The 26,578-nt window shown below is 39.4% G+C and overlaps 2 protein-coding genes across 10 annotated transcripts in view; one reads left to right on the forward strand and one right to left on the reverse strand.

Annotated features, from left to right (window-relative positions):
• The window catches only part of HMG20A (high mobility group 20A), a 64,718-nt gene extending 42,405 nt beyond the window's left edge, over positions 1-22,313 (reverse strand). The window contains exon 1 of the mRNA XM_017665713.3: positions 22,073-22,313. The gene's annotated coding sequence lies outside the window, so the exon portion shown is untranslated. The remainder of the gene's footprint in view (positions 1-22,072) is intronic.
• A 376-nt stretch (positions 22,314-22,689) lies between these two features.
• Positions 22,690-26,578, forward strand: part of PEAK1 (pseudopodium enriched atypical kinase 1) — a 306,660-nt gene continuing 302,771 nt past the window's right edge. For 6 of the 9 annotated variants that reach the window (XM_073212213.1, XM_073212215.1, XM_073212212.1 and 3 more), the window contains exon 1: positions 22,690-23,061. The gene's annotated coding sequence lies outside the window, so the exon portion shown is untranslated. The other 3 variants (XM_073212216.1, XM_073212218.1, XM_073212219.1) reach the window with 1 other exon arrangement.

The following is a 26,578-nucleotide window of genomic DNA, read 5'->3' on the forward strand; positions in this document are numbered from 1 at the left end:
CAGCCTCTTCAACAGCTGGTGTTGGCAAAACTGGACAGCTACATGTAAGAGAATGAAACTGGATCACTGTCTAACCCCATACACGAAAAAGTAAATTCAAAATGGATCAAAGACTTGAATGTAAGTCATGAAACCATAAAACTCTTAGAAAAAAACATAGGCAAAAATCTCTTAGACATAAACATGAGTGACCTCTTCTTGAACATATCTCCCTGGGCAAGGGAAACAAAAGCAAAAATGAACAAGTGGAACTATATCAAGCTGAAAAGCTTCTGTACAGCAAAGGACACCATCAATAGAACAAAAAGGTACCCTACAGTATGGGAGAATATATTCATAAATGACAGACCCGATAAAGGGTTGACATCCAAAATACATAAAGAGCTCACACACCTCAACAAACAAAAAGCAAATAATCCAATTAAAAAATGGGCAGAGGAGCTGAATAGATAGTTCTCTAAAGAAGAAATTCATTTGATGGCCAACAGACACATGAAAAGATGCTCCACGTCGCTTGTCATCAGAGAAATGCAAATTAAAACCACAATGAGATATCACCTCACACCAGTAAGGATTGCTGCCATCCAAAAGACAAACAACAAATGTTGGCGAGGTTGTGGAGAAAGGGGAACCCTCCTACACTGCTGGTGGGAATGTAAATTAGTTCAACCATTGTGGAAAGCAGTATGGAGGTTCCTCAAAATGCTCAAAATAGAAATATCATTTGACCCAGGAATTCCACTTCTAGGAATTTACCCTAAGAATGCAGCACTCCAGTTTGAAAAAGACAGATGCACCCCTATGTTTATCGCTGCACTATTTACAATAGCCAAGATACGGAAGCAACCTAAGTGTCCATCAGTAGATGAATGGACAAAGAAGATGTGGTACATATACACAATGGAATATTACTCAGCTATAAGAAAAAAACAGATCCTACCATTTGCCACAACATGGATGGAGCTGGAGGGTATTATGTTCCGTGAAATAAGCCAGGCGGAGATAGACAAGTACCAAATGATTTCACTCATATGTGGAGTATAAGAACAAAGGAAAACCGAAGGAACAAAACAGCAGCAGAATCACAGAACCCAAGAATGGACTAACAGTTACCAAAGGGAAAGGGACTGGGGAGGACGGGTGGGAAGGGAGGGATAAGGGTGGGAAAAAAGAAAGGGGGCCTTACGATTAGCATGTATAGTGTGGTGGGGGCACGGGGAGGGCTGTGCAACACAGAGAAGACAAGTAGTGATTTTACAGCATCTTACTATGTTGATGGACAGTGACTGTGAAGGGGTATGTGGGGGGGGACTTGGTGAAGGGGGAGCCTAGTAAACATAATGTCCTTCATGTAATTGTAGATTAATGATACCAAAATAAAAAAAATAAAATTGGTAGTGAACAGGCAATTTTACATGGGTTTTGAGAAATGCTAGTGGCCTGAAAGCTGTTTCAAATTGTTGGACTTAAAATTTTCTACCAAACATACAATTAAGTACCTCATTTTATTGAAATTTGTTTAAAAACAATTAAAAACTACATCTACGAGGAAGAAAGCAAACAAAAATTCTCCAAGAAAATACAGAATATTCTGTAATACCAAATCATAATAGCTCTGTATATTTTATAAAACATTTATGAAGACATTTCAGTATTGTGAAATATGGTCATTTTCATTTTGTGATTTAAAGGCATGTGATACACTTACTGTGGTAGCATTATGGCATACTTACATGACTAAAATAGCTAATAATCTTCACACAAACAAACTGCCAATCTCAATAGTAAGCAAATTCAATTAGATTACCTTTCCTTTGTAGGGACCTAATGTTGGAAAAAAAACCCAGAATTCTTGAAAAGAATACAAGTTGTTTAGCCAACACTGCCACTGAGAACACTGCCTCTAGTTTTCAAGAGCTCCAATCTAAGAAATGCAGGCAGGTATCTTCCTCTGCGGGGGCTTGAATAAAATCTGCCGACAACTGCCAGTTTAGCTTAGCACACAAAATATACATCACTGAGAAGACTGGCTAACTGTGTCCAGGCATTACAATGACTAGATGGTGCCTTTCTCAGAGATCAACTTTGAGGAAATAAAGACTAACCCAGAGGAAATAAATAACCCCTCCATGCTCCCAGGGTACTGGGCACAACTATGAAACAGTTCCTGACCTTAAGGTAGCATGTTATGTTTTCTCATTCATCATATATTCACTGAACACATAATAGTTACCAGGTGCTTAGTTAAGATACCAAGACTATAATGGTGAGCATATAGTCTCTGTTGTCATAAAAATTATACTTTAAAGTCAAAGATATTAAGCAACTATACCAATAAAATTTTAAATTGTGAAAAATACTATGAAGAACAGAACACTGTAAAATAAGAGTGGGAGATGTCATTTAGACAGGGGACACCTCTGAAGACGTCAGGTGAGAGCTGAATGTTAAGTAAGTACATTCTACACTGGGGACCTAGCTTATCAGGCCTTGAGGTGAGAAAGAACTTAGTGCTCTGGAGGGAGTGCAAGGCTAAACTGGGCTAGAGAAGGGTGATCAGGAGGGGGAGCAGCAAGAGGGAGGCAGGCACTGAATTCTGTGGAGATGTGGAGCTATGGGAAGACCTGGGTTTTCTCCAAAGGTAAGCGTAGGCCTTTGAAGAATTATAAGGAGAGGCATGATATGGTATTTATGTTTTTTGAAGGATCGTCCTAACTTCTCTAACGAGTAGATCGGGAAGCTACTGCAATGGTCCACCACAGCATAATGGTGGCTTACAACAGGGTACTGGCAGTGGGGATGCGGCATAAAGGGTGGGTTCAAGACATATTTAGGAGGTAAAATCAATAGAATGTTGTAGGTCTGCATGGAGGTGTGTGTGTGTTTGTGCATATGCATGTGTGTGGTAGGGAGAGGTATCAAGAATGTTCCCAAGATTTCTAATTGAGAAGTTAGTAGATATTTATGGAGATAAGATTTACAAAGATAAGACTGGAGATATAGAAATAGGGAAAAGATGGATAATTTAAGATTATGTTCACTGTAAGATGTCTGAGATAAATGTCAACTTTGAACTGGAGCCTAGAGTTCAGAAGAAGTGTCTGGGCTGTAGGTATGAATTTAGTTTTCATCACAGCTGGAATTTTAAGTTATGAATCTAAGAGATAACCTGGGGAGAGATGGTAGAGAAAAAAAGACTTAGGGTTGAGTCCTGAGTAACTCAGCAATTTGAAGATGAGTAGAAGTGTTTGCAAAGGTGTCATAGAAGACATGAACAGAGATAGGCAGAGAACCAGGAGTGAGTGGACAAAGCATATTTGAAGAAAAAAGGTTAAAGCCAAAGATTCCTGAGAGATTAAATAAAATGAGAACATGAAAGATGTCTATGCTTTTTGACAACATGTGAATTATTAGTGATCTAGCAAGAGCCCTTCTGATGGAGTTGTATGTGTAGAAGCATACCACCTAAGTAGTTTGTGTTGTGTGTGATGTCTAGAAAATGTAGCCTTTAATGTAATTTGGAGCACGACAGGGTCAGGGGTGTTAAGTAAAATTTAAGAAAGATGGCAGCGCGTGAGGAGAGACAGAGGCTTCCTCCTAAAAACACATATAATATGAAAATATAATTAATACAACTGATCCTGAAAGAGCAACAGGAAAGAGAACTGCACCAGACTGCACACACCTGGAGAAAAGAGCAGACCCCATGGAACAGGGTAACGTACCAAAGCTGTGGCCCGGCAGGACCCAAGCCCTCCCCCAACCCCAGCTCACCGGCTGGAGGAAGAGAAATGGAGTGGGGAGGGACTGGAGGCCTGGGACTGCTAACACCTAACTTGGGAGATCTGCTCTGGGAGCACAAACCTACATTTCATGGTGCTTTCATGATACTCTCGTAACTAGGGGATTGGAAAGCTAAGACAGGCAGAATTCCTGGAGAGACAGAGATCCCAGGCACTTGTGGAAAGTAGGGATCCATGTCGGCTGCTCTGGGACAAAAGAAAGGCGGGCAGTCTGAGAGACTTCCTAACAAGGAAGCCCTTAGCAAGACGGCTGCTAAAGGGGCAAGGATTGCACAGAGCTCACTGCTCAGGAGAAAGGACAGGTAGACAAAATTGTGCAGGTGCACTCTGCCCAGCAGGCAGGGAGCTTTAATGATTTCCCGGTGCTCCAGCTCCCTGGCTGGCTACACAGCTCCAAGGACCCCTTCCGTGATAGGCAGCCTACTGTGCCTTTCTCCTGGCCAGCCCCACCTGGCTCGCAAACCAGCAAACCCTACCCTGGCGTTAGGACAGCCAGAGGGAAGATCTGTTTTTCAGTAACTACAAACGCAAAGCATAGAGGCTTATACCCGTGTGCTCGGCCCACTGGTTCAGGCAGTGGAGACAGGCATAATGGCCGGGAACCAGGAAACAGCTCTTTCCTCCCTCCCAGGCACCAATATGACTCCCTTGCGACCCCTGACATAGCTTCAGAGACTGAGCAGCTCCAGAGAGTAGAGCTTCTGGGTACTAGTGGGCGCAATATACAAATATGAAATGCAAAAGGAACCTGGTTCAGAGTAAAATTAATACAACTCCTGAGAAAGATGACATGGACCTCAAGACTCTTCCTGAAAGGGAGTTCAAAATAAAAATCATTAACACGCTAACGGAGGTATGGAAAGATATTCAAGAACTCAGGAATGAATTCCAGTCGGAGATTCAATCATTGAAGAGCACAATGGAGGGTATTAAAAGCAGACTGGACATGGTGGAGGAGACAAGAAATGAAATAGAAACTAGAGAAGAGGAATACAAAGAAGCTGAGGCACAGAGAGAGAAAAGGATCTCTAAGAATGAAAGACTACTGAGAGAACTGTGTGACCAATCCAAACAGAACAAATTCATAGTATAGGGGTAGCAGAAGAGAAAAAGAGAGAAAATAAGATAGAAAGTGTCTTTGAGGGAAGTAATTGCTAAAAACTTCCCCAATCTGGGGAAGGAGATAGTCTCTCACGCCATGGAGGTGTATAGATCTCCCAACACAAGAGACCCAAGGAGGACAATACCAAGACATATAATTATTGAAATGGCAAAGATCAAGGATAAGGACAGACTACTAACAGCAGCTAGAGAGAGAAATAAGATCAGACACAAAGGAAAGCCCATCAGGCTAACAGGCCAGAAGGGAGTGGCATGATGTATTTAACGCAATGAAGCAGAAGGGCCTGGAATGAAGATTACTTTATCCAGCAAGATTATCATTTAAATTTGAAGAAGGGATTAAACAATTTCCAGATAGATAAAAGCTGAGAGAATTTACCTACCACAAACCATCTCTACAGTCCATTTTGGAGGGATTGCTATAGATGGAAGTGTTCCTAAGGTTTAATAGCTGTCACCAAAGGTAATAAAACCACAGTAAATAAAGTAGAACAGCTAATTACTAAGCAAATGGAAAATTAAATTAATATCCCCAAAGTCAATCAAGGGATAGACAAAGGGATAGATATATAAAGAATGGAGGAAGAAAAAGGAGGAGAAAAAGAAAAGAACCTTTAGACTGTGTTTGTAATAGCATATTAAGTGAGTTAAGTTAGACTCTTAGATAGTAAGGAAGTTAACCTTGAACCTTTGGTAACCACGAATCTGAAGCCTGCAATGGCAATAAGTACATACCTATCGATAATCACCCTAAATGTAAATGGACTGAATGTACCAATCAAAAGACAGAGAGTCATTGAATGGATAAAAAAACAAGACCCATCTATATGCTGCCTACAAGAGACTCACTTTAAATCCAAAGACATACGCAGACTGAAAGTGAAGGGATGGAAAAAGATATTTTATGCAACTAATAGAGAGAAAAAAGCAGGAGTTGCAGTACTTGTATCAGATAAAATAGACTTCAAAACAAAGAAAGTCACAAGAGACAAAGAAGGACATTACATAATGATGGGTCAATCCAACAAGGAGATATAACCATTATAAATATCTATGCTCCCAACACAGGAGCACCCACATATGTGAAACAAATCCTAACAGAATTAAAAGGGGAAATAGAATGTAATGCATTCATTCTAGGAGACTTCAACACTCCACTCACTCTGAAGGACAGATCAACGAGACAGAAGATAAGGAGACAGAGGCACTGAACAACACACTGGAACAGATGGACCTAACAGACATCTACAGAACTCTACACCCAAAAGCAGCACAATACACATTCTTCTCAAGTGCACATGGAACATTATCAAGAATAGGTCATACACTAGGCCACAAAAAGAGCTTCAATAAATTCAAAAAGTTTGAAATTGTACCAACCAGTTTCTCAGACCACAAAGGAATGAAACTAGAAATTACACAAAGAAAATGAAAAATCCCACAAACACATGGAGGCTTCACAACATGCTCCTAAATAACCAATGGATCAATGACCAAATAAAAACAGAGATCAAGCAATATATGGAGACAAAGGGCAACAATAATTCAACACTGCAAAATCAGTGGGACACAGCCAAGGCTGTGCTAATAGGAAAGTATATTGCAACACAGGCCTACCTCACAGGGAAGAAGAACAATTCCAATGAGCAGTCTAAACTCACAATTAATGAAACTAGCAAAAGACGAACAAATGAGGCCCGAAGTCAGTAGAGGGAGGGACATAATAAAGATTAGAGCAGAAATAAATAAAATTGAGAACAAAAAAACAACAGAAAGTATCAATGAAAGCAAGAGCTGGTTCTTTGAGAAAATAAAGTAGATAAGCCTGCAGCCAGACTTATCAAGAAAAAAAGAGTCTACACACATAAACAGAATCAGGAATGAGAATGGAAAAATCACTACGGACACCACAGAAATACAAAGAATTATTAGAGAACACAATGAAAAATTACATGCTAACAAAGTGGATAATAAATGGACAACTTTCTAGAAAAATACAACCTTCCAAGGCTGACCAAGGAAGTAACATAAAATCTGAACAGACCAATTATCAGCAATGAAATTGAACTGGTAATCAAAAAACTACCTACAAACAAAACTCCTGGACCACATGGCTTCACCGCTGAATTTTATCAAACACCCAGTGAAGACCTAATACCCATCCTCCTTAAAGTTTTCCAAAGAGTAGAAGAAGAGGGAATACTTCCAAACTCATTCTATGAGGACGGAATCACTCTAATACCAAGACCAGGCAAAGACAACACATGAAAAGAAAATTACAGACCAATATCCCTGATGAACATACATGCAAAAATAATCAACAAAATATTAGCAAACTGAATTCAAAAATACATCAAAAAGATCATCCATCATGACCAAGTAGGATTTATGCCAGGGATGCAAGGATGGTACAACATTCGAAAATCCATCAACATCATCCACCACATCAACAAAAAGGACAAAAACCACATGATCATCTCCAAAGATGCTGAAAAAGCATTTGACAAAATTCATCATCCATTCATGATAAAAACTCTCAACAAAATGGGTGTAGAGGGCAAGTACCTCAACATTATAAAGGCCATATATGACAAACCCACAACCAACATTATACTTAACAGCAAGAGGCTGAAAGCTTTTCCTTTAAGATCGGGAACAAGACAAGGATGCCCACTCTCCCCACTTCTATTCAACATAGTACTGGAGGTCCTAGCCATGGCAGTCAGACAACACAAAGAAATAAAAGGCATCCAGATTGGCAAGGAAAAAGTCAAACTGTCACAGTTTGCAGATGACATATTATATATAATAAACCCTAAAGAATCTACTCTAAAACTGCTAGATCTAATATCTGATTTCAGCAAAGTTGCAGGATACAAAATCAATATGCAGAAATCTGTGGCATTCCTATACACTAACAATGAACTAGCAGAGAGAGAAATCAGGAAAACAATTCCATCCACAATTGCATCAAAAAGAATGAAATGCCTAGGAATAAACCTACCCAAGGAAGTGAAAGACATATATTCTGAAAACTACAAGACACTCTTGAGAGAAATTAAAGAAGATTCCAATAAATGGAAACACATCCCATGCTCATGGATAGGAAGAATTAATATTGTCAAAATGGCCATCCTGCCTAAAGCAATCTATAGATTCAATGCAATTCCTATCAAAATACCAACAGCATTCTTCAAATAACTAGAGAAAATCATCCTAAAATTCATATGGAACCAGAAAGACCTCGAATAGCCAAAGCAATCCTGAGAAGGAAGAATAAAGCAGGGGGAATTATGCTCCCCAACTTCAAGCTCTACTACAAAGCCACAGTAATCAAGACAATTTGGTACTGGCATAACAGACCCATAGACCAATGGAAAAGACTAGAGAGCCCTGATATAAATTCAACCATATATGGTCAATTAATGTATGATAAAGGAGCCATGGACATACAATGGGGAAATGACAGCCTCTTCAACAGCTGGTGTTGGAAAAACTGGACAGCTACATGTAAGAGAATGAAACTGGATTATTGTCTATCCCCATACACAAAAGTAAACTCCAAATGGATTAAAGACTTGAATGTAAGTCATGAAACCATAAAACTCTTAGAAGACAACACAGGCAAACATCTCCTGAATATAAGCATAAGCAACTTCTTTCGGAATGCATCTTCTCAAGCAAGGTTAACAAAAGCAAAAATGAACTCATGGGACTACATCAAACTAAAAAGTTTCTGTATGGCAAATGACATCATCAACAGAACAAAAAGGCATCCTACAGAATGGGAGAAAATATTTGTAAATGACATATCTGACAAGGGGTTAACATCCAAAATATATAAGGAACTTGCATGCCTCAACACCCAAAAAGCAAATAACCCAATTAACAAATGGGCAGAGGATATGAGAGACAGTTCTCCAAAGAGGAAATTCAGATGGCCAACAGACACATGAAAAGATGCTCCACAACACTAATCATCAGGGAAATGCAAATTAAAACCACAATGAGATATCACCTCACACCAGTAAGGATGGCCAGCATAGAAAAGACAAACAATAACAAATGTTGGCGAGGATGCGAAGAAAGGGGAACCCTCCTACACCACTGGTGGGAATATAAGCTAGTTCAATCATTGTGGAAAGCAATATGGAGGTTCCTCAAAAAACTCAAAATAGAAATACAATTTGACCCGGGAATCCCATTCCTAGGAATTTACCAAAGAATACAACTTCTCAGATTCAAAGACATATGCACCCCCATGTTTATTGCAGCACTTTTTACAATAGCCAAGATATGGAAGCAACCTAAGTGTCCATCAGTAGACGAATGGATAAAGAAGATGTGGTACATATACACAATGGAATACTATTCAGCCATAAGAAAGAAACAAATCTGACCATTTGCAACAACATGGATGGAGCTGGAGGACATTATGCTCAGTGAAATAAGCCAGGCAGAGAAAGACAAATGCCAAATGATTTCCCTCATTTGCGGAGTTTAACAAGGAAGCAAAACTGAAGGAACAAAATCACAGCTGTCTCAGACTCCAAGAATGAACTAGTGGTTACCAAAAGGGAGGAGTGTGGGAGGGCGGGTGGAGAGGGAGGGAGACGGGGATTGAGGGGTATTATGTTTAGTACACATGGTGTGGGGGATCACGGGCAGAACAGTGTAGCACAGAGAAATCACATAGTGGATCTGTGGCATCTGGCTGCACTGATCGACAGTGACTGCACTGGGGTATGGGTGGGGACTTGATAATATGGGTAAATGTAGTGACCACATTGTTTTTTCATGTGAAATCTTTATAAGACTGTATATCAATCATATCATAATTTTAAAAAAGTAAAATTTAATGTATTAGAAAAAATTACAGATTATAAGTGTATAGCTTGTGGAAAGTTTAACTTTTTACAAAATATACACACTTGTATCACCTGCAGCCCATCAGGAAATAGAATATAGCTGAAAGCTAGAAACCACCCACCTGTTCCCACTCCTGTTCATTATTCCCACTGAAGTAATCAGTGTAACTTCTAACAGCATAAATTTGTTTTCCATGTTTTTGAATTTCATTCACACACTATGTACTCATGTGTCCGGCTTCTTTTGCTCAGTAGCATGCTTGATGATCATCTATGTTGTACAAGAAGCATTTATTTACCACTCTACTTTGATGGACATTTAGGCTATTAGAATAATGCTACTATGAATACTCTTGTTTATTCTTGTCTTTTAGTGAACATGTGTACAGATTTCTGTGGGGTGTATACCTAGGGACAGCTAGGTTAGAGGCTATCTGTATATACAACCGAACTGATTTCCAAATGGTTTTATTTGACACACCTACATATGAGTTTGTTTTTTCACATTAGTACTTGATACTGTCATTCTTTTTAAATTTTAGCTATTTCATAGGGTATGTAGTAGTATCTCATGGTGGTTTTAATTTGCCTTTATCTGATGAATACTGATTATTAGATGCATATTGGCCTATAGTTTGTGTAGCACCTTTCCAAGTATTTTGTCCTTGCTGAAATTTGATTGTGTTTTTTCCCTAATGATTTTTAGGAGTTCTAAGCGTGCCTGGCAAGTCCTTTATTAGATTCATGAATTGCAAATACATACTCTCATTTCGTGATACTCTCTTTATGGTGTCTTTTGATGAGCAGCTCTTAATTTTAATAAAGTCCAATTATCAATCTTCTTCCTTTTTGGACCTTTACCTACTCCAAGATCATGGAGATATTTTCCGGTCTTTCCCTAAAATTTTATCTTTCACATTCAGATCTACAGTATAACTGGAACTGATTTTTCTTGTGAGGTAGAAGTCAAGGTTTTTTTCTTCCTGTATAACTCAGCTCATTTGTTGAAAAGTGCATCCTTTCTCTACTGTTCTACAGTGCTACTGCTGTAATAAATCAAATAATCATATGTGTTGGACTATTTCAGGATTTTTAAATCTGTTCCATAGACTTATCTATCTTTATGTAAATATGATGCTAATTACTGTAGCTTTATAGTGAACCCTATTACCTAGTAATGAAAGTCTTCTAGTTTTGTCAAGATTGTCTTGACTACTCTTTAACTACCTTTGTCTTATTTTTCTGGAACTCCCTTTGTCTCATGTACTTCAGAAAAACATTTTCATTGGGAATAGAATTCTAGCCTAGCAGTTATTTTCTTGAACACTTTAAAGACTGCACTCCATTGCTTTCTGACCCCCATTATGTCTGTCGAGAAGTCAGATATCAGTCTTATTACCGTTCCTTCAAATATGAAATGTCTTTTTTCGCTGGCTACTTTCAGCAGTTTTACTATGAAGTGCCTAAATCTGGTACTCCTTACTTACATTTATTCTGGTTTGGATTTACTGACTTTTTCAAATCCATGACTTGATGTCTTCATCAGCTTTAGAAAATTCTCAGTTGTACTGCCTTGGTATCTGTTTTGTATGGCCAATTGGCCCCTTCATGCAAGTAGATATGCCCTTGATAACAGCCTGCAGAGTCACAGCAAATTTAAGTTCCTAATACAATGTTCCCAACCGTCCTTGTGATAGTCTCCCTTGCCTCCCAGGGCCTTCCCTTTGTATGCCCCTTGGATAAGACCCCCTTGGAGCTTACCCAAACCCTGTTATCTTTGGTCTCAATTGACCAGTCCAACCTTAGCTTGGAAGCCCCAACACTCCACCTATAGACCCCAATAAATGCATGTGCCCCATGTCCTATGGCTCTCTCTGCTTGTACCTTTCCTTGACCTCCCTAGACGGGAGGACCCTAGAGGTGAGCCATGTATATCCTCTAGGATCGGTGAGAAATAAATTTCTCTATTTCAATTCCCTTATGATCTTTTGTTGAACTGTGGTTCATTAACATCCCAGGACTCTACTTAACAAAGGTTATTTTAACAAAATCGTAACACACTGTTTTAAAATATTACTTCTCCTAATTTTCCATCTCCTCTTCTGAGATTCTAATTACATGTACATTAGACTTTTTCATCATTTCACCTGTATTTCTGAATAGTTTCACATTGCTGCTATTACAACCTACAATAAAACTAAAACTACTGGCTTAAAGCACTACAGATTTTCTTTTAGTTTGGACATCAGAAATCTAAAATGATTCTACAGGGCTTAACTCCTTCTGGATGCTCTAGGGGAGAGTTTATTTCCTTGCCTTTTCTAGCTTCTAGGCACTGCCTACATTCCCTGGTCTATACAGCCTTTTCTCCACCATCAAAGCCAAGAATGTAGCATCTTCTCTTCTCTCAGACTTGTTTCCATCTCTCTTTTATCTCTATCTCTGATCTTCTTGCCTCCTAAAGACCCTTGTGATTACATAGGCTACATCTGGATAATCCAGGATGATCTCATCTCAAGATTCCCAATTTAGACAAATCTACAAAGCCCTTTTTGCTACATAGGGTAACATGCACAGGTTCTGGGGATTGCAATATGGACACCTTTCAGGGACCATTATTCAGCCTTCCACAATCTCTTACGACCTTTCCTGTATCTGCATCCTTTTCTTCTCCTTGCTTTAGTCTAGAAATTTTCTAGGGCTTTATCTTCCAATTCACTAGTCGTCTCTTCTGCTGTGTTAAGTCCTCTGTGAAGTGTTCTTAACTTCAATTATGTATTTTTCACCTTGTAGAAATTCCAAATTATTTTTAAAGTAGATTCTGCTTCTCTAGTGAAAAGTTTCCATCTTGACATCTATTTTCTTAAACATATTAGTCACAATCTGTATATGGTAACTCCAATATCCAGATTATTTCTGTATCTGTTTCCATCATCTACATTTTCTCTTGACCCTATTATTTTCATATGCCTGGAAATTTTTGCTAGCATGGTAGATTGTATATATGAAAAACTGTAGAAACTTTGAATGACATTACTTTTCCAGACAGAAATCCCCTATCCTCTAGAATGCAGCAGCAGCAGAGATCATCTTATTTCAATCAGAAATCAAGTTGATTTGAGGCTGATAGAAATTTTTGTCAGGCTATGTACTTCTAGTTTGTCCCCATTTTAGGGTGTAGTTCTCTAGGGAATCCTACTTGAGAATCTGGGGTGTTTACAGGTCCATTCTTCCTTGCAGACACCTAAATTTTAATTCTTGCTTCTCAACATTATGAGACGGACAAAACTTTAACTCTACTTTCCAGGGGTTTTCTGCTTAGCTTCTAAGCCTCTGAGTCTGGGCAGCAAATACTGTGAGGGGAAAACAAGTTTAAAAAACCTTCTCTGGGAGCCTCCCTTCTCTTCCAGGATCTTGGCCCCTTTGTCCTGGTTACCTGTGGATCCCTAAATTCCAATTTTTGTGCACCCAGCCTCATGAAACTACTGACTTCTCTGCTCCTAGCAGAGATCCTCTGTTTAGTTTCATAGTTTCCGGTCCTATGCTATGAACTAAGCAAATTCCTGGAAGGGAAAAGAGAAGCATATAATATAAGCTCACTCCTTGGAAGTTCCTTTGGCTCCATAATTTTGGTATCTTAAGTCCTGGCTGCCTCAGTAGGTCTCTGATGCCTTCACTATTCTTTTTAAAAACCTGCCTTTCCATGTTGTTCCCAGAAAAAGCATTAGTCTGCAGCAACCATGTCCCTCAGAGCCAGGAGTACAAGTTATAACTGGGTTCCAGTCCAAACCCTACTGCTTACTAGTTGTGTGATTTTGGCAAGTTATTAAACCTAGGTATTTAGTCATTTTGAGTTTCAATTTTCTTTTATATAAAATGAAAACAACACTATCTCATAGACTTATGAGGATGTGAAGTTTAAATATACGTGTAAAATGTCTAGTTAACAAAAACACTTAATGAGGTCTTACTATGTATCAGGTGCTTTATATGGGTTTGATAATTTAATGTATAGTTATTATTTCCCATTTCCTTTTCAAGATCACATACTAGTAAGTGATGGAGTTAGGATCTGACTCGAGTACTTTTCTTATTAACTGTTCAATACTACTTCTATAATACTGCTTAGTATTATGCCTGACATCAGTAAATACTCAATAAATGTCAGTTATTATTTAACAGAAAATACCAATGCTTCAGAAATATACACTAGTTACATCAGTTTTTCTATTTTTTTCTTCTGATTTGTTTCCTTTTCATTTTTGGAAAAAAATTCTTATAACATCTTTCAATATACTTTGAAAGAACCTTTGTGAAAAATGAATGTCTAATAGCCTACTGAATGGATAGATAATAATTTAACTATTATTCTGTCATGGGATCTTTAAGTTTCCATTTTGTTAAGACAGTATAGATTATCAGTGTTTATCAATATTTTGTGCCTTTATCTTAAGTATTTTCTCAGAATACAATCCTATCAGATTCACTGGCTCAAGACTATGAACATTTTATTCTTGCTAACAGAACAGCTATATTATTTCCCCAAAGAGATGCAGTAATTGTGATATCACCAGCAACAAACATGGAAGCTTTGTGTCAAGAGAACAGGAATTAAAGTTGTGGAGTACAGGAATGAAGAAGTGTGGAGATGGGAAAGGGAAGGGAGATATAAATTTTGAGGCCAAGAAAGAAAAAAATGAAGTATTTAGACAAAATTTCTAGTGAAGCAGAGGTAATAGGCTCATAGAAGTAGGGATGGAAGAAGAGAACTGGGCTTTGTTGAAAATTCAAATGCTTAAATACAAATACACATCATAACTTCTCAAGAATAAAGTTTCTATGATAGTTTTCAAAAGATGTGTCTCCCACCAATGCAATCCTGGGTACAGATAAATATTTAGTTGTAATTTATAGACTATCTGATATGTCAGGGTTCTGATCTTTAGTGTCACTTCTTATTTTAACCTGTCACTAAACATTTAGTAATTTGTTGTGTGGATGTTTATTATTGTTTTAAGATACACAGAGGATAATTTCTCTTAAGGATAAGATATAAAAAATTGTACATATAAATTACAAAACAACTAGATTGTTGTTTTCACTTTGTTCAGTCAATTTAGTCAAATGCCCTGGGAAGCAGCAGGCCTGCTCTAGCACCCACTGGGTCACTTATTCGGAATGTTTGAGCCTTAATTGGCTTATCTATATATTGGGATTATATTTTATATGACTAAAAGCCAGCATTTGGAACATTGCATCTCTTATTTTAGATTCTTGCTCTTAAATTTGTTTAATGAGTATACTAGAATAAAAATGAAAGAATCTCCCTTCTTTTGCTAACACCTACTATTCTTTGAGTACTTTAAAAACCTTTTTATCATGTTACACTTAAAGTTGTTATTTTAAAATTACTTTGCGGGACTCTCTTAGGGCTATTTGCTCCTTCTACCATCAGATAAATCTCATTGTATATACTCAGAGGTAGTTAGTTTCTTACAACTGCCTTCTTCTTTCTATTTTACTTCCATCACAGATTTTGGGGCAGTATGTACCTCTTCCACAGGTAGAAATAAAAAGGGCTTGGAAATGTGGGCTTAATGAGAGACCTTCCTCTGTTGGTCTGCGTGTTACAGCATCCTCAAGAAAACGTCTCTGCTAACTGCTTTATTATGTACACAGGTAAGTAAGTGCCTGATTGCCCAAGTTACATTTCAGACTTTTATTCTAGTTTGCACTGGCCCCCAGTACATTTTAGTAATGATATGGAGGAATCATGGAATATGAGAATGATAACTGGCCTGAGAGGCATTAAAATCCTGATTCTCACTTATTGGCTAAGTGACTTTGGACAAGTGGCCTAACCTATCTAAGCCTCAGTTTTCTTACATGCGAAATGAAGTTAATATTTGCATTTCACTAGAATTAAGTTAGTTAAATGGTAATTAGAATTATGGCCGAATGTGGTTTGAATGTAAATATTATTTAGAAAATTAGGAGAGCACCACTGGATAAAACCTGTTTTTGAGTTTAATCAAATTAGAGGCTGGTTTGATTTCTAGGATCCTTAAAAATCCATATCCTTTAAGAAGCCATTCTAGATAAGGGAGCAAACATAAAGGCTTTGGATTCTTTCATGCTCCAACAGATGCCAATTCCATGGTATAAACACACTTATCATAATAAAAGCAATAGCCAAAGGAAAAAGTTTATGCATATTCAATTAGCCAAAAAATTGTATTGGTAATATTGTGGTAAAAATAACACATTCATACATTGCTGGTGGCATCAAAAAATTACCACCACCTTTTAGAGAATAGTATAGCTGTTGTATCAAGAACTATAAAATGTCCATACTCTTAGAACCAATAATCCCACAAAGACTTTATCCTAAGAAAATAATTCAAATAAGGAAAATAGCTATAGTTTTACTTAATGGTGCCTGGCACATAAAAGGTACTTATATATTTCTTCAAATAAATACTTTTATTTGCACTGACTTCTCCAAATCACAGCCCTTGGTTCCTTCTCATTAAGATTGATCTGTTTTCATAATATGGGGGACAGTTTTAGAATCAAATTCTAGTATCTTTGTCTAGGCTCTGTTCTCCTATATTCTGCAGTAACTATTTTTTTTTTCATTAAGGTATCATTGATATACAATCTTATGAAAGTTTCACATGAGCAACATTGTGGTTTCAACATTCATCCATATTATCAAGTCCCCCCCTCCACACTCCACTGTAGTCACTATCCATCAGGGTAGTAAGATGCTACAGTCATTACTTGTTCTCTGTGCTATACTGCCTTCCCCATGGCCTACCTATACTGTGTGCTAATTATAATGCCCCTTAATCCCCTTCTCCCTCCCTCCCTCCATACCCACCATCCCCAACTTCTTCCCTTTGGTAACTGCAGGTCCCTTCTTGGAGTCTGTAAGTCTGCTGCTCGTTTGTTCCTTCAGCTTTGCTTTGTTGTTATACTCCACAAGAGTGAAATCATTTGGTATTTGCTTTTCCCTGCCTGGCTTATTTCACTGAGCATATTACCCTCTAGCTCCATCCATGCTGTTGCCAATGGCAGAATTTGTTTTCTTCTCATGGCTGAATAATACTCAATTGTGTGTATGTGCCATGTCTTCTTTATCCATTCACCTACTGATGGACACTTAGGTTGCTTCCATATCTTGGCTATTGTAAATAGCTGCAGTAACTATTTTGATTTCTATCAGACTCCCTTACCTTATATTTTCACTTTCTCAACTCAGTTGAACTAAATACGGGAAACAAGTTGACCATATACTATATCCTTCACTTAATCAAAAAGAATCTGATGCTTCCTTCAAGATCCTAAGATTTCCTTTTCTTTTGTTAACACCATTCTAGTCTAACCATTCACCTCACTGCCTGTTTCATTAAGATTTCAAATGATCATCACACCCATCTTTCACCTGAGCCTCAACATATCTCTAGTCCTACTGAGCCACTTAACATTTCCCCTGAGGATCTGGGGGAGAATTATCACCTCTGTTTTCATACTCTTGTTTTCTTCTTCTAGCCCCACCCCAAATCAAAATTCTTCAAGTTTAAGTATCTCCCCAGCTCTTTTAAAAAACAGAATCCATATACCATAAAATTCACCTCTTTAGTGTACAATTCAATGGTTTTCAGGATATTGGTATACAAGGTATTTTAGTATCAAGGTTGTACAACCATCACCACTAATTCCAAAGCATTTAGTCACCCCCAAAAGAAACTCCACACCCATTAGCAGTTATTCCCCATATCCATTCCTCAGCCCCCAAGCAACCATATACTTTCTGTCTCTATGTATTGTCTATTCTAGACATCTTATATAAATGGAATCATACAATATGTGCCCTTCTGTGTTTGGCTTCTTTCACTTTAGTGTAATATTTTCAAGGTTCATCCATGTTATAGTATGTATCACTATTTCATTCCTTTTTATTGATGAGTGATATTCCACTGCATACATTTTGTTTGTTCATTCATCAGTTGATGAACATTTAGGTTTGCTTCTATTTTTCGGCTCTTATGAATAATGCTGCTGTGAACATTTGTATAAAATTTTTGTTTGAACACTTGCAGTTCTGTTGGGTAAATAATTAGGAGTGGAATTGCAAGTTAAGTCTCGATATACAAGCCTATTCTGCTTTGAAGTTCTGATAGCCTAAGACAGCTCTCACAATGAAAACAACTCTGACTTTCTTATCCCACTTTACCCAAACACCTGCAGTCTTCAGAGTCTACCCCTATTAATTACAATTTATTTATTTTGAATTAAAGTCAGGGCATGGATCAGTTCTCATAGTTCTGATCGTATACTATGTTTTTAATATATGCTCATTGACATATTGACATTCTAAGATGGCCACAAATGAGATAATGATGATTTATTCACTCCTTCATTCATCAGATATTTGAATGTCCATTGTATTCTGGTCACTATGCTTAATGTTGGGTATAAACAGTGGACAAAAGTTAATCAGTTTCATTATACCCCAAATGCCAGTTCAACTCCACAAGTATTTACTGAACACTTATAATGTGAATGGCATTGTATTAGCAGACACAGGGAGACAGAAAATGTAGTCTGCAGCCTTTTAGGATAGTAGATAAACTCTACTTGTAACAGTAACAACGACAAAAACAAACACCACCATCAGCAGCCCTGGATATTACATGCCATAAGTAAACTACAAAATGCTCTGGAGGGTCAATGGACAGAGCACATGGTTGGTTGGGAAAATGGAGAGAGAAGAGGACATCAGAAAATACTTCTTGAATTTGAAGGTGATGCTTGAGGAAGGTCCTCAAAGATGGCATTTTGATTGATACAGACTCCTAGGAAAGAGAGTGTTTCAGGCAGAGGATAGCCAGAGGATAGCATGAACAAAGAAAGGCTGGGTACAGCACAATTTTTTTTTTCATAAACCAATCCAGTTATGGAGATATAGATGGGTAATGAGAGAAGACTCTTGAATATTAGGCTTAGTATTTAAACAGGTTTAGAAGAATGATTTGAAAGTCTTTCTATAACAATTCAAATTACTTTAGTGATTCTTTAACCTTTCCTTGAAACTTTTCTATCATGTATATTTTCTGAAGTGCTCATGGAAATTAGTGATTTCTCCTTCCCAGAAGGAACAAAAAATAATTAAAAATCTTGACAGCTCAATGAACATGCTGATAGGGGAAAGCAGAAAGTCAATAATCCCAGCAGTGTATCCTCACACTTTTGGCAATATGTAAGGCTTAAAACAGACATAGCCAGAACAGCAGGAGCAAGGGGTTAAAATAGCATTCATTAAGCTACTGACACCAGGCATTATGCTAGGTGACTGACATGTAGTATTTTTGATTCACCAAGCCAGCTTACTTAGGTTTATAGCAACTGAGGCTCAGAGACGTCAAGTAAATTGATCAAGTAACCAAGCTGGAGGACTCAACTAGTGAAATGCAGACAACAGTTTTGAACCCAGGCCTGTACGATGCCGTATTTTCCCCATTGTTTGCTTTGTTTGTTTGTTTTTACCATACAAGGAGTCTAGAATGGTAGGATCATGATGCATGCTTCAATGAAAAGGGCTGAATATTTACACAGGAGCTTTAATGATCTGAAATACTCAAAACTAGGTTTAGAATAGTTTAGAGATCAAGACTAAGAGAAACCAAGTTTAGGGCTGCTTCTTGATCAGTCTAAACGATGATCAAACTATAGATCTTATTTAGGAATGCCAAGGAAGCAAAATCCCAGTTATGATTGGGAAACTAGAGAGTAAACTCCAAGAGAATATGGGTATTTATCTGTATTCACAGATGTATTCCAAGTCCCTAGAATACAGTAAGCACTTGATAAACTTTTGTTGAAATAATGAAAAGTCATGTAAGGCATACTCTCATTTGAATACTCCTGAAGCCCCTGAAACAAAGACAGAGTAGTTGAGTTTAAAAATTATTTAGGCTGTTAGGATAGCTCTTTAATACTCAGCCCCATGGCAAAACCAACCAACTACCAAAGCAACAAACATACAAAAAAGCAGTAGTTGTGAAACATCAGCGTGATTTTACAAAGAAAGGTAGACCAAAGAATGAAAAGACAGTTTTGCATTATATATATATCATTTAGGACTGAGTGGCTAATCAAGTTTCAGTGAGATGGAATCCACAATTTCGACTTACTGTTAGAACATTTTGAACATCTGTGAGCAGTGTATTATCCAATGATGACTTTTGGAAAAGAAAATGGTTATCTAATCTAAAAACTCTTAAAAAATTGACAATTTATTAATGATGGCAAGCAAAGGAAGGAAAGTTTCAAATTCATTAACTCAAAGGAGTAACAGAATACACTTATCAAAAGTTTTTATTTTTCTAGTTTTGGTAGTATGCTTCTGTTAAAACATGCAAAGAAAACTGCAACACAAAGAACATTAAGGGTAAAACAAGCCTTTGGAAGACAGCAAGCTTCTTCAAAGAAACACTTTCAAAGAGAATAAAAACAAGTTCCATGGACTTTCCCTCTATTTTTTACAAGCTTTTCTACTATTTCTTGCTTATGGAACCAATGAGTAACTGCCACTTATCACAAAACATATTCTTTCAGATACCTATTTACATATTGCTTTCTTCTGAACAGTTTTTCAAGCTGCTTCAAGTCTTTCAGCTGTACTCTTTTTATTTGTATTCTACCTCACTTCTACCATGGACTAGCATAAAAACCAACTAAAAAAATGCATTTGCTTTCCAGTTTCCTAAAGCATCTCAATATTTTAACTGTCTTTTCTCTTTTTCATTTAGTTCCATAATCTTTACTTCAGTAATTCCTAATACTACAGTTTAACAGTTTAATTTGTCTGGGTGATATCTTATTTTCTTCTCTGTTACATTAATATAGAAGATGCTGAACACTTTCTAATTAATTAAAAAGGAAATAGCTTTTTAAAAGAACGAGAATTAAAACAACTGCAAATTCTCAGGATAGATCATGTAAAAATTCCAAAGATAAAAACACAGAAGCCTTAATCTTTTCAAAATTCTTGAAAGACATTACAGTTCACTTGACGGATATTCTAATTACTGAAGTTGAGATTTCTTAAACTCCAAATAGACTTATTTCTTCAGTATACACACACAAGTATTGTACTACTCAAAAACAGAAGCTAAGGAATCAAAATTGTTGCACGTTTCTCACCACTTAATGTAGTTTCTTATAAAACACTGAGAACACAGAAAAAAATTTCTTTTATTCGTGTTTTGTCCTTTGTGAGCCAACTTCCTTCCCCAATTAAAATTTTAGGCCAATCTCATGATCCTTGTACCATGCTTTAAAACCTCAAAGAGCAGATACCATTTTTTAATCGGTGCTGAATTAAATTACAAAGGGGGGGGGGAATGTACAGAAGTACAACTTTCACAAAAACTACATGTAAGTTACATGTAAGAATTTTTAAGGCTGAGGAAGTTGTTTTCAGGCACAGGGCAGCACCTGTAGCCTAAAAGCAACAGGTCTAAGAACTTAAGATACCAATCTTATCAGTTCAGGTAACACCAAGTATTTGAGTACTTCGGTATGACACTTTCACTCTGGTAGGGTGAAAATGCCTCCTAATTTGTAAAATAAGAGTCCCGCAATAAAGCACCTCTTCAGAAGAGCTGCTAGTGTTCCTGTGGCATGTCAAGGCAGAGGACCCAACATATCTCACTTAGTCAAGGGTGGGCCAGAGCGGGGGAGTTAGGGTCGGGCAATTCATGGGTCACGCAACAAAGTATGTCCTCCTGTAGAGATAAGTAGAGAATTTTAACAAGGGTTTCGAATCCTTTGAAGAACATATTAAGAAAACTGTTGCGGAGCCAATTTTCCATCTTACACGTGGAAACAAAACTCCCATAGCTTCTGACTGGAGGCTGGAGATTAGCACAACTTTGTCGAGTAACCTAACTTTTCTCCACAAAGCGCAACCCTAAAAGCTTTAGGATACAGTTGACGCAGACAGCACCAGGTATCACCACTTCAAGTCCTCACTGGCACAGGAAATGGGCCGGACACCCCCAACCATCACCCTCCCCCCACAGGAAGTCAGTTTCGCCCTCCCCCCCCCAGGACGGCCTTCCTCCCCTCCCCCGACCGGAAGTGCGGCGCCCCCATTCAGTCGGCCCCAAATCAAGGCAGACCAACCACCACAACAGCAAAAGAGGTTGATCTTCAAGAGCGAAGGGCACCTCTGCTGTGGCCACCCCCAAGCTCGCCTTGCTTACTGACCTGCTGACGACAGGGACAGGCAGGGGCCTGGGGCCTAAAGAAAGCCCTTCCACAGAGGACAATTCCCTGAGCCCCTCTCAGTCGCCGGCACTCTTCTCACATCGTCGTGCCACCGCTTGACAAAATTCCTCCGCAGTACTTTACTTTGATGTCCTTTCTTTCCCTTCACCTAATCGCTTGGCCACCTTCCCATAGGTAACTTTTCCTACCGCGGCAACATTTAAAATTGTTCCGGTGAGGAGGAAAATGAACTATTATTCCCGATACCTTCAGAAAAATGAACGGACTATTTTGTTCAAATGAGGCGAAGGGCTACGTGACTACGCAAGGTGAGATTCATTTTCGTGGAGGTTTCTGGGAGATGTAGTTTCGAAAATCTTGCTAAGGCCTGCACGAAATATTGGACTAAATTGGTAATTACTATATATTGGAATCCTTGAAAACACATATTCTATATTCGAAAGCAGGCTGCCCTATGGTCTTGCATTATGTGGACCAGTACTCAACTCCCCCTTTCCTTTGGAACGTAATTGAGCCAAAATTCCTTTTACACCGCCTCAAGGTCCTGGTTGTCCCGCCCTCTTTTCTGGCCACGCCCTCCCCAGCCAATCAGGCGGTTTCTAAGTATCACCCTTCGGAGGCAGCGCGAGGAAGGTGGGGCTTCCCGGTGACTCCTCCTGCGGGACTCAGACGAGGCGGGAGGGAGCCGGGGGCGGGGGCGCGTGCGCGCGCGCGTGCTCGCTCCACGAGGAGCGCGGCGGCGAGGGCGCGCTAGGCGAGGTGGCGCGCAAGGCTGAGAGGAGGCGGGCAGGCTGGTAGGCTGGGCGGGCTGCAGGCGGCGGGCGGCCGGGAGCGCGCGGTGGACTCGGCGGCGGCGAGTAGTTAGTTGGTGTCAGTTACTCGGCGGCGGCGGCGGCGGCTGCGGTCACCAGGAAGGGGACAGGACAGCCGGCGATGGTAGTCACCGTGGCGGCGTGTGCGCCCCGCAGGTAACGGGGGCAGGGCTGCCCGCGTCCCCTAGGTTTCCTTCTCTTCTCGAGCCGGCTTGCTGGACCAGGGGCGCCCCGGGGTGCGGGCGCTGACCTGGGGGAATCCGGGCGGGGCTGTGCGGGGTCTGGGTGGCACCGCTCCGACGGCTTGGGCGGCCGGTGCGTCCCGCCCGGCGCGGGCTCTTCTGGCTCCTGCCGCCCCCGCGCCCCGCCACCCCCGAGGCCCGACGGCGCCGCGCGCCCCCGGCGGCCCCCGCCTCCGCCCTTTCCCCTGGTGGCCGCGGTGGACCCGGTAGCTCGGCGCCCCCCAGAGGAGGGAAAGTTGGGACCTGGCGGCGAGGGACGCCCCCGGGCGCCGCTGGGAAGCTGCTGGGGAAAGTGCAGCCTGGAGGAGCTGGACGCGGGGAGGCTGGGGCAGGAAGGCTCCTTTCGCTCCTGCTAAGTGTGTGCAGTCATCCCGCCCCAACCCCGGGAGGAGCTGGCGCAGGGTCGCCAGCCTGAAACCCGGTAGCTCTTTGCCTGTTGACTTCGCGCTGCGGCTTGTGAGCCCTCTAATGTGCGAGCCTGCTCGGCCGTTAAAGGATTTTGAGTGGTTCGGTCGGTCAGTATGTTTCTCTTTTGCCCATTGACTCATCTCTTCTTGCAACTTTTCTTACCTCCCGCGGTGAGGACTTGCTGTCTTGAGCCCCCCTTCTTTACCCCCTCCCCGTCGCCGGCACCATCCGACAGCTTGATTTCGTTTTTCCGTCCTCTATCTACGTAAAAGACTGCTGAGAGCAACAGGAAAGAGGAGGCCCACCACCTTTAAATGTTACTTTCTTGCAATTCTCTGTTTTTTTGTTTTTTGCTTTGTTTTGAAGACCCATGTTTAGGAGTTGGAGAGATGTGCAGTGGAATTACTGGAAGGCTGATGTTGAGGGGATAGTGACGAGTTAAAGGAAAACTGATTTCATCTTTATTGGCTTGCTATAGAAAACCTAATACAGTTCTCTGCCTCTGATAAATGTGGTAAGATTATACATTTAATTAAATATTTGGACACTTACATAAAAGGCTATTTTTAGGTCGCTGGATGATGTGTGTCCACAGCTTTTCACCTGAATTTGGATTGTCTTGAGAATTCTATTTTGGGGCCTACCCAGTGATTTTTGCTCAGCTACAACGTGTTTTTTTCTTGATAAGTGTAATCATGTATAAATGTGTGTAGTGGGAGAACCCATATTGCTCTCTACAGTGTGGATGTGAAAAACGTGAATTATCCGCAGGGGTAAAACTTTCCACGAACAGTCTTGGATACTTGCTTCATGATGGCTTCTGCAATCTCAGGGCATTTCTGGAGAGTGCAATTTACTGACTACCTTCATTTCTTTCTGAAGTATCTGGTACTTCTCTTTGGTGACTCGTTTAGTAAACTGCAATGGCAGGTATGGTACATTTTCTTGGCTTCCAAGGTGGGAGTTATAGCCTCAGACCAGAGATTAATAGTTAACAATTGAAGCAGAATTCATACCATTACTGGTGAGTTTTGGCTCTGACCAACTCACAAACTATGTGAAAAAACAAACATCTTTCCATGGCTATCAGAGAGGAAGAAGGGGAGATGTGTTATCACACCTTTATTTTGGAGACTCTATCGTAACTATATTATGTGGGAAAGAAATGTCAAATTAACTTTAAGGCTTTTTGATGTGTGATCGTCCTCTCCATCCCTCACCCCCATTTAGGGGCTGACATTGACGTTTGGCAGGGTTCCAGAATGGGAAGAAAAATATTTTGGTGAAAGGAAAAGATACGGTTGCTTTGAACTCATGATACTGTGACTCCTCATTTCACTCAGTACAGAGAAACTTCCCTGACGGTGCTCGTACCCCATTAACATTCTGTCAGAATTCATTTTTAAGAGTCTGCCCTGAGGCCCATAAAGAAATAATGCTGCTCATAACTGTTCCTGACAATCACATTAAAAAAATGCATTCCTGGAATGCATTACATGTGTACTCACATAAACATTTATCTTTGTACATTTATGGTAATGTAAATATTTAAGTCTGAGAGCTTAAAAATTTTTATTTGCTAATTTGCATACATGTTTTTCAGCATCTAGTAGTGCCAACCATATTTGCCAAATAAGCATCAGCCATAAATTCCTGCTTTGGCACATTTCATGTAATAACTTCTAAATTGCTCCATGGTGAAACATCATGAGATTAATATTTGCTTCATGAGAGAGATTTGTTGTTGTTTTTAACTGAAATGATGCGCTGTTTAAGTGGAACAGGTGCTGGACTCTAGCTGTTTGTGTTGCAACCTGCCAGATCGTACTCTTTTGTTTGAATGGGTTGTTTAAGTAATGTAGGAACAAAACTGTGGCCCCTGGAATGCCAAGTGTGAGCTCAAGGCTCCATAGCACTGCTGCAAATCTGAATTTTTGCTGTAAGAGGCAAGTGTGTGTGATGAGCTTTATTTTCTCATTGCTTTTCTCTCTGTAATTCCTATTTTCCACCATCACCCCAGTCATTTCATTACTAGAGCTCCTGGGAAAATCTAGGCTTCTTCACTGCTTGCTGGTTTGTTTTCTTTGGAGAACTAGATTCTAGTAACTTTCAGGCCAGGAATCGAGAGTTTGTATTTGTTTGACAAATATTTTGATTGCCTTTTAAGTGGTAGGCCCTAAGTACATCTAGAATTATATTCCTTTTTGTAAGTAGTGTATAGTTTAGGAGGTGAAGATAGCTGTAACCAATAGTTACAATGTGGTGTGATATGTAACAGGGGTGTGAGCAGATTCTTTTAAGCACAGAGAAGCGGTTGTTGGCTAAGACTTGGGGTCTTGGAAGGGAGTGTGCCCTGAAATGCATCTTAATGGGTTCCCTGATCTGATTTTCAACACATAGGAATTAACCAGGTTCAGAAAGAAGGAAAAAGACATTTTAGCCCATTTCTGTCTGGTAAAAATACTAGCTACAAATATAAGTCACATACATATTTTTTAATTTTTTAGTAACTACATTAAAAAATGAAATTAATTTTAGCAATATGTTTTATTTAACCTGATATAGCTAAAATATTATTATATCAACATGTAATCAATATTTATTTAGTTGAAGTGTAGTTGATAAACAATGTTATCTTGGTTTCAAGTATGTAACGGTGATTCAAGTATACAATATCCTTATCTTCAATATTTAAAAAGTATTGAAATACTTGACATTTCCTTTTTCTTATGAAGTCTTCAGAATCTCATTCTTCAGAATAAATACAGAATGCTATGTATTTTACATTTATAGCACATCTCAGTTTGAACTATGCACATTCAAGTACTCAATAGCCACAGGTGGACAGCACAGTTTTAGCACAGGGGTCAATGAAATGGTAAGACATCAAACCACTGAGTGCCTATGTACCAAGTGGAGGAGCCTTAAGGATGTGAGGATTTAGTTGGGGAAAAAATGATGCTGTGATGGAATCACATTCCTGTTTTAGACCTATGGTGTTGGCAGTGAAGTGAATGCTGCAT

Source organism: Manis javanica, chromosome 8 (genome assembly GCF_040802235.1).
Source record: "Manis javanica isolate MJ-LG chromosome 8, MJ_LKY, whole genome shotgun sequence".
Taxonomy (NCBI): domain Eukaryota; kingdom Metazoa; phylum Chordata; class Mammalia; order Pholidota; family Manidae; genus Manis; species Manis javanica.